This window comes from Rhinoderma darwinii, chromosome 6 (assembly GCF_050947455.1).
Source record: "Rhinoderma darwinii isolate aRhiDar2 chromosome 6, aRhiDar2.hap1, whole genome shotgun sequence".
Classification (NCBI taxonomy): domain Eukaryota; kingdom Metazoa; phylum Chordata; class Amphibia; order Anura; family Rhinodermatidae; genus Rhinoderma; species Rhinoderma darwinii.
This window is the reverse complement of record NC_134692.1, coordinates 5,187,433-5,197,352: the sequence shown is the minus strand read 5'-3', so window position 1 is coordinate 5,197,352 and position 9,920 is coordinate 5,187,433. Positions and strand designations below refer to the sequence as shown.

The 9,920-nt window shown below is 45.8% G+C and overlaps 1 protein-coding gene across 1 annotated transcript in view; it reads left to right on the top strand.

Annotated features, from left to right (window-relative positions):
- The first annotated feature begins 1,154 nt into the window (after window positions 1-1,154).
- The window catches only part of MRAS (muscle RAS oncogene homolog), a 28,264-nt gene continuing 19,498 nt past the window's right edge, over window positions 1,155-9,920 (top strand). The window contains exon 1 of the mRNA XM_075829060.1: window positions 1,155-1,296. The gene's annotated coding sequence lies outside the window, so the exon portion shown is untranslated. The remainder of the gene's footprint in view (window positions 1,297-9,920) is intronic.

The following is a 9,920-nucleotide window of genomic DNA, read 5'->3' as shown; positions in this document are numbered from 1 at the left end:
TCACATCGGAGACGCTCTCTGTTCAGTGTCCGTTTTTCCCGGTCACGCGCTGATTACATGGACCAGTTACTGAGCTGCTTTTATCACTAAAGAAAGTGTCCGCTTACTATCAATGTAGAGGAAATGTCGCAGAACACGACCCCACTACAGGCAGTGTATGAGAGCCCTGTCTATAGAGGGTACTGAGCCAGGGAGCCCCAAATAGGACAAAATGGACAATCCATTTAAGGCGCAAAATAGACAATCCCTTTAAGGATAGGGGCTACTGAGCCAGGGACCCTTAATAGGGCAAAATGGGCAATTCCTTTAAGGAGCAAAATAGACAATCCCTCAACGGATAGGGGCTACTGAGCCAGGGACCCCCAATAGTGCAAAATGGACAATCCCTTGAAGGAGAAAAATAGACAATCCCTTTAAGGAGTAAAGTAGTGAAAATATTGCACTGTTTGTATAATTGGGGTTCAGTCTTTGCCTCTGTTGGTTTATTTGCAGGCCCTGGATTTCCTCATGTCACCTGTGTCACCAGGACATTGTTTCCTAACATGCCAGGTATTCTACAGGTGATCATGTGAGGGCTGAGTCACACTCTATGACCTAGGAGGAATTGTTATTGTACGAACCCAGCAGGCACCACAGGGTTGGGCAGCCCCATGATAACAGGACTGGGAGCACCCAGCTCTGCAGACACCCAGAGAATGACAGATAACCTGTCCTATGCAAGGAGTGGTTTTCTTAAGGAAGTCCCAAGTACATAGTCTCACATTCCTCCACCCAAGTGTTCAGATCCCAAAATGCTGAAAGTTTTCCATCTAACCCTAATTAATAATTTGTTGTCATTTCCCGAAATCCGGTCTTCACATCTCAGGGAGTCTTCTACCCATTCCCAAGTCTCAGACTACCTTAACTGAGGGCACAGCTTGTGGAAGAGTCCATTGTGTTCAAGGGGGGGGGAGTGTTCTCCGTATTAATCTTTCGGTGTATAGATCTGTTGCATAAGTTGGTAACATTCTTGATAAATGATAAAAGATGAACATTGTATCATTTTATAGCAGAACATGAAGAGATGGAGGCTGATACTTGTATAAAGTGGGCAGCGGTGTCAGCGCCTCCCCCCGGCAGCTTCTATTTTTAGCATCAGCTGTTGCAATATAAAGAATGGTGAGCGGCGTCTGAGCATTGGATTGCAGCGGCTCCTACCGGAGGAGGGATCAGGGGTGGTACAGAGGCCCTACACCCAGGGACTGGCATCATTGGCACAGCATGAAGTGAGAGCTGCCGGTCTGGGACACACATCTGGTGAGTACACGGCCATCCGCATCACAGGCATGTGCCCCCTGGGGGCTGCACACGGAGGCCCCCCCGTATAACTGGGTGTAATTACAATCTGCAGTGATCTCATCAGCATTTAACCCTGTCGCTGCCAGTTACAATCCTCCGCACTCCAAGTGTCTGATGAGAGGGGGGGGGGGTCCTGATCAGAGGCCCCCATCCCCCTCCAGGCCATGAGTCTGCAGAAGTGCTGGAAGTGTTTGTTACTTTTTTGATCAGCTGATTTTAAATTTTTTTCTGTTTTTTTTTTTTTTTTACTCAATCACTGACTATCATTTCTATATTTGTTTGGTTCTGTGAGCAAGAAGCTGATCAGGAGATCGTGACTGCGGTACTGTCCGGGCATGCAGGGGTTAAAAGCCTCATCTAACACCTCCTAAATCTCTTCTTTGCCCCCCTAGTCCATGCGGGGGTGGTGTGGGGTATAGAAGGGCTCAGCGGCTATTCACTTACAGTCGGCACTGGAGTCCTTCAGATTTTTTTGCTTCTTCCGCTTGATCTAAACTCTTCACATCGGGATTGAAAATTAAAAATTTTTTTGCAATATTTTTTGCCTTTTGAAAAGTGTCGACAACTTTTACAACTCGTGAGCCGCAGCGAGCGAGAGAACTCTACGTGGGAACGATTTTCTTTGAGAAATGAATATAAAGAAGTCGCAGTTTCCAAGCGAAATGTTTTCTCATAGGAAATGATAGTCCTTTACATGGGACTGCCACATTCATGGAAAGTGTATACAACGTCCGGTCTCATGGCAACATTTTGGAACTCATTATTATGCACGACCCCCCCCCCCCCCTCATGTTGTAGGAGTCTTGGCAGGATGGCACTTGTAGTTCTTCACATTGACAGGTTGTAGCACGTGGCGGGTCGGTTGACATCCGATCCAGTCACCATGATCTGGCTCGGGGACAAGCGCCGGGCTGTAATGTGGCCACTCATGCGGTTAACTGCCGGCCATAATAGTGACGTGACAATTATCTGTCACCCAATCGCGTCAGGATCCGGTCCTATTTCTAAAACAGGCGCCTCCCCCCCCCCCCCCCCAACAAAAATATTTCCATTTGTTCCGTAACAAGAACAAACTTCTGTTGAATAAGCAAAAAAATGTTTGTGGTAAAAATATTACTGCAGGAACTTGTGTAGGAGGTCGGTTTCTTCCTTCACTTTCCGTTCGTCCTCATTCGCGGTTTCCCTGTGTATTAGGTGTTCTAATGACAAAATAAAGTAAAGACCGCCATACAGGCCCCCAATCAACCTGTAATCTGCCCGACATCTTATAAATGGATTCACGTGATGTATCCTAATGGTCAGAGGGTGAACCGATCCACAAATTGGCGAAACTGGTGTGGGGGGGGGGGTATTCCGCCATCTCTAGTCACTGACCGGCAGTCCGCGTCGTATTGCAGCAAAGGCTGCGGGAGTGATGGCGTCTGACGTGTCACTTGGTCACTGAATGTCGTCTATACCGCCCCTCGGCTACGTTCACACATCGAGTAAAATTCGCTGTGGCTTATGGGAGAATCCGCGTCGTCTGCACCAAAATCAATTCCTAAATATTTAAGTATTTCCGTGCGGATTTTTAGGCCGGTTCCACAGGATCATTTTGACGTGATGGGGTTTTCCAGGAATGGTTCTTGATATAGGCCGTCAATGTGGGGTCCAGTCTCCAGGAACCCCATTAATCGGCATAATAAACGGGCCTCTGTGCCCCCATGAGTGGTGAGGCCCCTTCTATATTTATCCAGGCACAGTGGCACAAACCGCTGTGCCCACATGATGGGGCAGAACTGCAGTAGCCGTCACAATCGCACGTACGGATCGGCCGCGGTGCCCAGATAAATTGTGGTGGGTCCAGGGGGGTTCACAGCATTCTCACATTGAGGGTCTATATTAAGAATTGGTAATCCATTTATATTCCTGGGGAACGTGGTGCCAGAAACGCACAGGACGACTATGCGAGAACCATCAATTACATCGTAATCGCGCACAGGACGGGTTTAGTGGCCTATGAAGTGTTAAATATTGAACCTTTTTATTTTTTTCCAATTTAATTTTTTTTTTCCCTGTAAGACAATGTTCAGAATTAAGAAATTCATTGTGCGAAATATAAAGCGGAATTACGTAACCGAGGTTTGTGGATTATAAAACACGTTACAAAGGATTTTACAGGAAAGATGTATCATGTGACCCTCAAGGGCCAAGAACATGGGGCCACCATCTCCTGTACAGGGGGTACACAAACCCCATAACTAAATCTATTCAAGCCAGGCTGGTTCAGCAGGGCGGTCGGGGTCCTTCAGAGATATTTATTTTTTGCTCTCTCGTCACAATTGTACAATTTACATAAGTTAATAAAGGACTTCACTTATCCTGAGTCACATCCTGTATTATACTCCAGAGCTGCACTCACTATTCTGCTGGCGGAGTCACTGTGTACATAAATTACATTACTTATCCTGTACTGATCCTGAGTTACATCCTGTATTATACTCCGGAGCTGCACTCACTATTCTGCTGGTGGAGTCACTGTGTACATACATTACATTACTTATCCTGTACTGATCCTGAGTCACATCCTGTATTATACTCCAGAGCTGCACTCACTATTCTGCTGGTGGAGTCAGTGTACATACATTACATTACTTATCCTGTACTGATCCTGAGTTATATCCTGTATTATACTCCAGAGCTGCACTCACTATTCTGCTGGTGGAGTCACTGTGTACATACATTACATTACTTATCCTGTACTGATCCTGAGTTACATCCTGTATTATACTCCAGAGCTGCACTCACTATTCTGCTGGTGGAGTCAGTGTACATACATTACTTATCCTGTACTGATCCTGAGTTATATCCTGTATTATACTCCAGAGCTGCACTCACTATTCTGCTGGAGTCACTGTGTACATACATTACTTATCCCGTACTGGTCCTGAGTTATATCCTGTATTATACTCAAGAGCTGCGCTCACTATTCTGCTGGTGGAGTCACTGTGTACATACATTACTTATCCCGTACTGGTCCTGAGTTATATCCTGTATTATACTCCAGAGCTGCGCTCACTATTCTGCTGGTGGAGTCACTGTGTACATACATTACATTACTTATCCTGTTCTGATCCGGAGTTACATCCTGTATTATACTCCAGAGCTGCACTCACTATTCTGCTGGTGGAGTCACTGTGTACATACATTACATTACTTATCCTGTTCTGATCCGGAGTTACATCCTGTATTATACTCCAGAGCTGCACTCACTATTCTGCATCTTCAGAGCTGAAATCTCCCAGCATTTTCTGCTTGTTCAGTTTCTTCAGAGTTTGTTCTGGTGATCTGCATTCTATATATCTTTATGATGTATTCGTGCTTTTAAAAGGGAACTCTACCTGTAGTTGTGTACTGACACTTGTGGTAATCTTGCATGCTGATGATTTTGATACCAACCGACCAAGAACTTCCACGTGAAACCCCTCAAATATTCAGTCCCAGTTAGAATCTGGATGATTTTACATGGAAACCCCTTGGATTGTAGTCAGATCTGCTGATATTTTAGGACTGTTCTGATGAGTGGTAAATCGCTGCGTCTGTCCAGCTTTAGTCTCTCCGGCCCCTCCTGACACCAGGACATCAAGCTCGTCCTCTGCACCTCCATCGTGTCGGCCGCGTGTTTACACCGGAGATGCGCTGCAGACAACTATTTTTATTTCTGTATAAAAGATCCAATCAGGCGCTGATCGAGCGTTTTGGTCTTTCATCGTGGGCAATGATCATTGGCCGGAGTCAAAGGCCTCAACTCGGGAACTTTACTTTTATTTTGTCTGAAGTTTCCTACATTTTGATTATTATTTTCTTTTCATCTGATAAGTGAAAAGACTCGTGTTCCAGGGGATGATGGGGGAGTAGTCCGCACTGACTCGGGCCTGGGAATTGGCAGCAGGAACGTAGTGAAGGTCTCCGGATCTTTTGTTTTTTTTATTGGAACTTTTTAGACAACATTTTTGTCTCCACTATTTTCTAGGTTAAAAAAAAAAAAACCAGTCTCTTCTTACAGAATTCATTTCTAAATGAAGCAAACTGATACTAGAATGCGTGCATATGTATGTGTGTATACATACATACATACACCGGGTCGGATTAAGGCTGGTGGTGGCTTATGGCAACAAATTTGGAGGGGACCCCCCCCCCCCCCTCCCACCACTGGAGCACAGACCCTACCTGACCTTCTATAGCAGCCACATATAGGAGCAGTGGCCGTACCTGTCCATGGTCCTCTCCACTGAGGCCTGATTCACACAAGCATTTCAGTTTTGAGTCCACAAAAAAGCGGCCACGTTTTCCATGCGCTGCAGTTCCGTGTGCCGTCAGTGTTTGTTCCGTGGGGCATCAGTTGTTGTTAGTTCTGCACATCTTTTTATTTTTCTCCATTTCAAGAAACTGGTGCGTGAATCACGGACAATCCACAAATGTGCGCCCTCGTGCTGTCCGTGATTTTCACGCACCCATTGACTTCAAAGGGTGCATGAAACTCAAACCGCACAAGAATAGGACATGCAGTGAGTTTCACGCGACGGACACGCGCTGCGTGAAAAACACCATGTCCGAATGGCCCACGTGCTTCAGCTTCACGCCGATTTTCCTGGGGATATATATATATATATATATAGAAGAGTTCTGCAACTTTCTGAGACTTTTTCTGTTTCAATGTCTTACCGTTTTCAGCATCTCTGCTTGCTGTAAGTAAATGGAAACATCCTCGGTTGCATTTAGAGGCTGAAATCCCCTCCTGACCTAAAACGTCTCACAGCTGAGGGTTTGTTACAGTTGTATCCAATCTAGACAATCCTCTGAAATAAACACATCCGCTGCACAAATCTCTCTCCTGTCCTGATCGTTTGCTACAATGTATCAGTGCAGGTAAAATGTAAAAGGCTCTGTTCACTTCTGCTTGTTTTTTTTTTTTCTGTCGAGCTTTCCGTTTATATTTTAATTTTTTTTTTTTACGGGAAAAATAGCGCAGTCCGCAGCTTTATTCCTGCTGTTAAACAAATTAGAACCCTGAGGGATCCCCTTATAATGAATGGGGTCTGTTAGGATGTGGAATGTGACCCTCTGCTCAATGATTACGTCTTATCACCTCTTATGTGAGGACCCCCAGGAATGGGGGGGGGGGGTGTACGCAGCATCTTCTCCTTCGCCCTCCTGCCCCTTCTTTGTTTGTCGGTTTTGCTGTTTGTCACAGTAAATGTTCCGTGAGATCCGGATGGAGGAACGGCAATCAGCATCTCCATGGTGATCTCATCATTAGCACACAAGAGGGGATCCCTGGTCTTCTCCTTGCTGGGAAAGGGTGAAATGCAGGATTGTTGTGCCCACGTCTGTCGTCGTAAACCGATATTGCATGAATAATCGATACATTGTACAACAGGAAAGCCATTAGGTTCAGCAATACTGCTTTAAATTAAAGGGCAACTACCCTATAATGGTGCAGGAGTATTATAAGAGGAGCGGCTGATATCAGTCACACATATGATGTAATGTCTCTGGGGGATATAATAGTACTGGAGTGATATAAGAGGAGCGGCTGATATCAGTCACATATATGATGTAATGTCTCTGGAGGATATAATAGTACTGGAGTGATATAAGAGGAGCGGCTGATATCAGTCACACATATGATGTAATGTCTGGAGGATATAATAGTACTGGAGTGATATAAGAGGAGCGGCTGATATCAGTCACACATATGATGTAATGTCTCTGGAGGATATAATAGTACTGGAGTGATATAAGAGGAGCGGCTGATATCAGTCACATATATGATGTAATGTCTCTGGAGGATATAATAGTGCTGGAGTGATATAAGAGGAGCGGCTGATATCAGTCACATATGATGTAATGTCTCTGGAGGATATAAGGGCATGACCACACGTGGCGGTTTTCCTCCGCAACTGTCCGCATCAATGCCGCACAGAATCTGCGTTGCAGATTCTGCTGCGGATCTGCCCAAAATGTGCAGTAAATTGATGCGGACTAGCTGCTGCGGACTGCGGGAAAAGTGCTTCCCTTCTCTGTATCAGTGCAAAATAGAGAGAAGGGACAGCACTTTCCCTAGTGAAAGTAAACTAATTTCATACTTACCGGCCGTTGTCTTGGTGACGCGTCCCTCTCCTGACATCCAGCCCGACCTCCCTGGATGACGCGCCAGTCCATGTGACCGCTGCAGCCTGTGATTGGCTGCAGCCGTCACTTAGACTGAAACGTCATCCTGGGAAGCCGGACTGGAGGAAGAAGCAGGGAGTTCTCGGTAAGTATGAACTTCAATTTTTTTTTTTACAGGTTGCTGTATATTGTGATCGGTAGTCACTGTCCCGGGTGCAGAAACAGTTACTGCCGATCGCTTAACTCTTTCAGCACCCTGGACAGTGACTATTTACTGACGTCTCCTAGCAACGCTCCCGTAATTACGGTAGCCCCATTGACTTCCTCAGTCTGGCTGTAGACCTAGAAATACATAGGTCCAGCCAGAATGAAGAAATGTCATGTTAAAAAACAAATACGCTCCGCAGCACACAACATGTGCATGACAGCTGCGGACTTCATTGCGGAATTTAGAATCTCCATTGAAGTCAATGGAGAAATTCCGCCATGAGTCCGCAACAGACAGAGCATTCTGCGGACACCAAATTCCGCTCCGCAGCGGAATTTTACGCCTCGTCTAAACGAAGCCTACTAAAAAGAAGTGGAAGTCAATGGAGAAACGGCTCCGCTGCGGAATTCAAGAGCAACTCCGCCACGTGTGAACCCAGCCTAATAGTGCTGGAGTGTTATAAGAGGAGCGGCTGATATCAGTCACATATATGATGTAATCTCTCTGGAGGATATAATAGTACTGGAGTGATATAAGAGGAGCGGCTGATATCAGTCACACATATGATGTAATGTCTCTGGAGGATATAATAGTGCTGGGGATATGTTACTTAAAGGGGTTGTACGGGATTTGAAAAACATGACTGCTTTATTCTAATAACAGTGCCACACCTGTCCACTGGCTAAATGTGGTATTGCAGCTAAGTTCAATAAACTTCTATGGACATGAAGTGCAATACCAGACACAACCCATGTACAGGTGTGGTGCTGTTTCTGGAAGGAAGCAGCCATGTTTTTCTAGCCTGAAATGGTTGTGCTCTTATCAATTGCCTTGTAATCCACTGTACACAGACGGCCGGTTTATTGTCCCTATAAACATTAGAAGTGTCACCATTGCTCTGTATGACGCAATCCTTGTATTTGTTTTTACATTATGTCCCGGTGATTCATGTGACAGCGATGACATCACTAATTCTATATGATGACGTCATTGCACACCACAGAGGGATATCGTTTACATGGCAATGGCCTCTTGATTGTGTCTGCAGATAGAAAGGGGGGCACAAAGGACTTTTTATAAAAAAAAATATTATCCCGCCCCCCCCCCCCCCACATGGATCTCAACCCTTAAAACACGGCCGTATCTATTTAGTTCATGTGGCAGCGCCTCTGTGGGATTCTGGTCTGTGGGGCTTCGTTTTCTTTCAGCCACTTGTTGCGTTGCCAGTTTATTAAGGACACAGAACGATCTGTCCCTGCAATGATTGGCCCGTCCCCAGGAGATCCAAGGATCGCCGCTTGTGATTATAGCGCATGTGGTCGGTGTCCGATAACCACCTGCAATACATAAGGCCCCTCCCCCGCTCTGTCCATCCAGAACCGACCCTTGTGTTCTGCAGACGCCATTATTTTTAGTAAATATCTTTCATCCTTCTATCCCCTTGTAACGGAGCAGCCGTGCGGCTTTATTCGGATATAATTAGTCCCTCTCAGGGACCCCCCCCCCATGGTTGGCGCTGCCAGAGGCTCGTCGATCCTTTCTTAGCCGCTTCACAATCGTAAAACTGGAGGGAATAAGGTGGCAGCGCCATCAACCTTTTAATACAACAGAACCTCCTGCCTGAGCCCCTCCGCCGCAGAGATCCGCCACAGATGCAGCTTTGTTACTGATGACGATCTCCGGGTATATCTTATACAATGTATTCATATTACGGTTTATATTCACTGTTTTCTCCCACAATTCCATGCTCTGCAGAACGCCTGTCTGATGGGATCTAGAGCTCTGCTCATCCTGAGCTCCCTGGTTCATGAATAGAATGCTGGAACAGTAAAGACTGACAGTTCCACAGGCAGAGCTATAGTAGAGGGAGCAGTGGCAGAACGGAACAATATACCATCGCGGGTTTCTATGGCAAGCTGGCAACCCCTGTGAATATTATAATGGTGGCACTTTGTGGTTGTCCCCCAGTGTCTGTTACCTGGTGACTCTGCAATGGCTGAATAGATTATTAAAATAAATATTCTGACTCTAAGCGCCATTCAGCCTGTGAGTGCATGCTGGGAGTTGTAGTTTAATAACCTCTGGGGAGCCACAGGTTGGAGACCGTTGCTCTACGATCAGATCTACGTAGAATGACTCGTCTTTAGACTGATATTCCAAGGCGCATGTTTGTTTTTTTTTTGGCTGATTTCCGCGTGAGGCGGCCGTTCATGAAATCTCC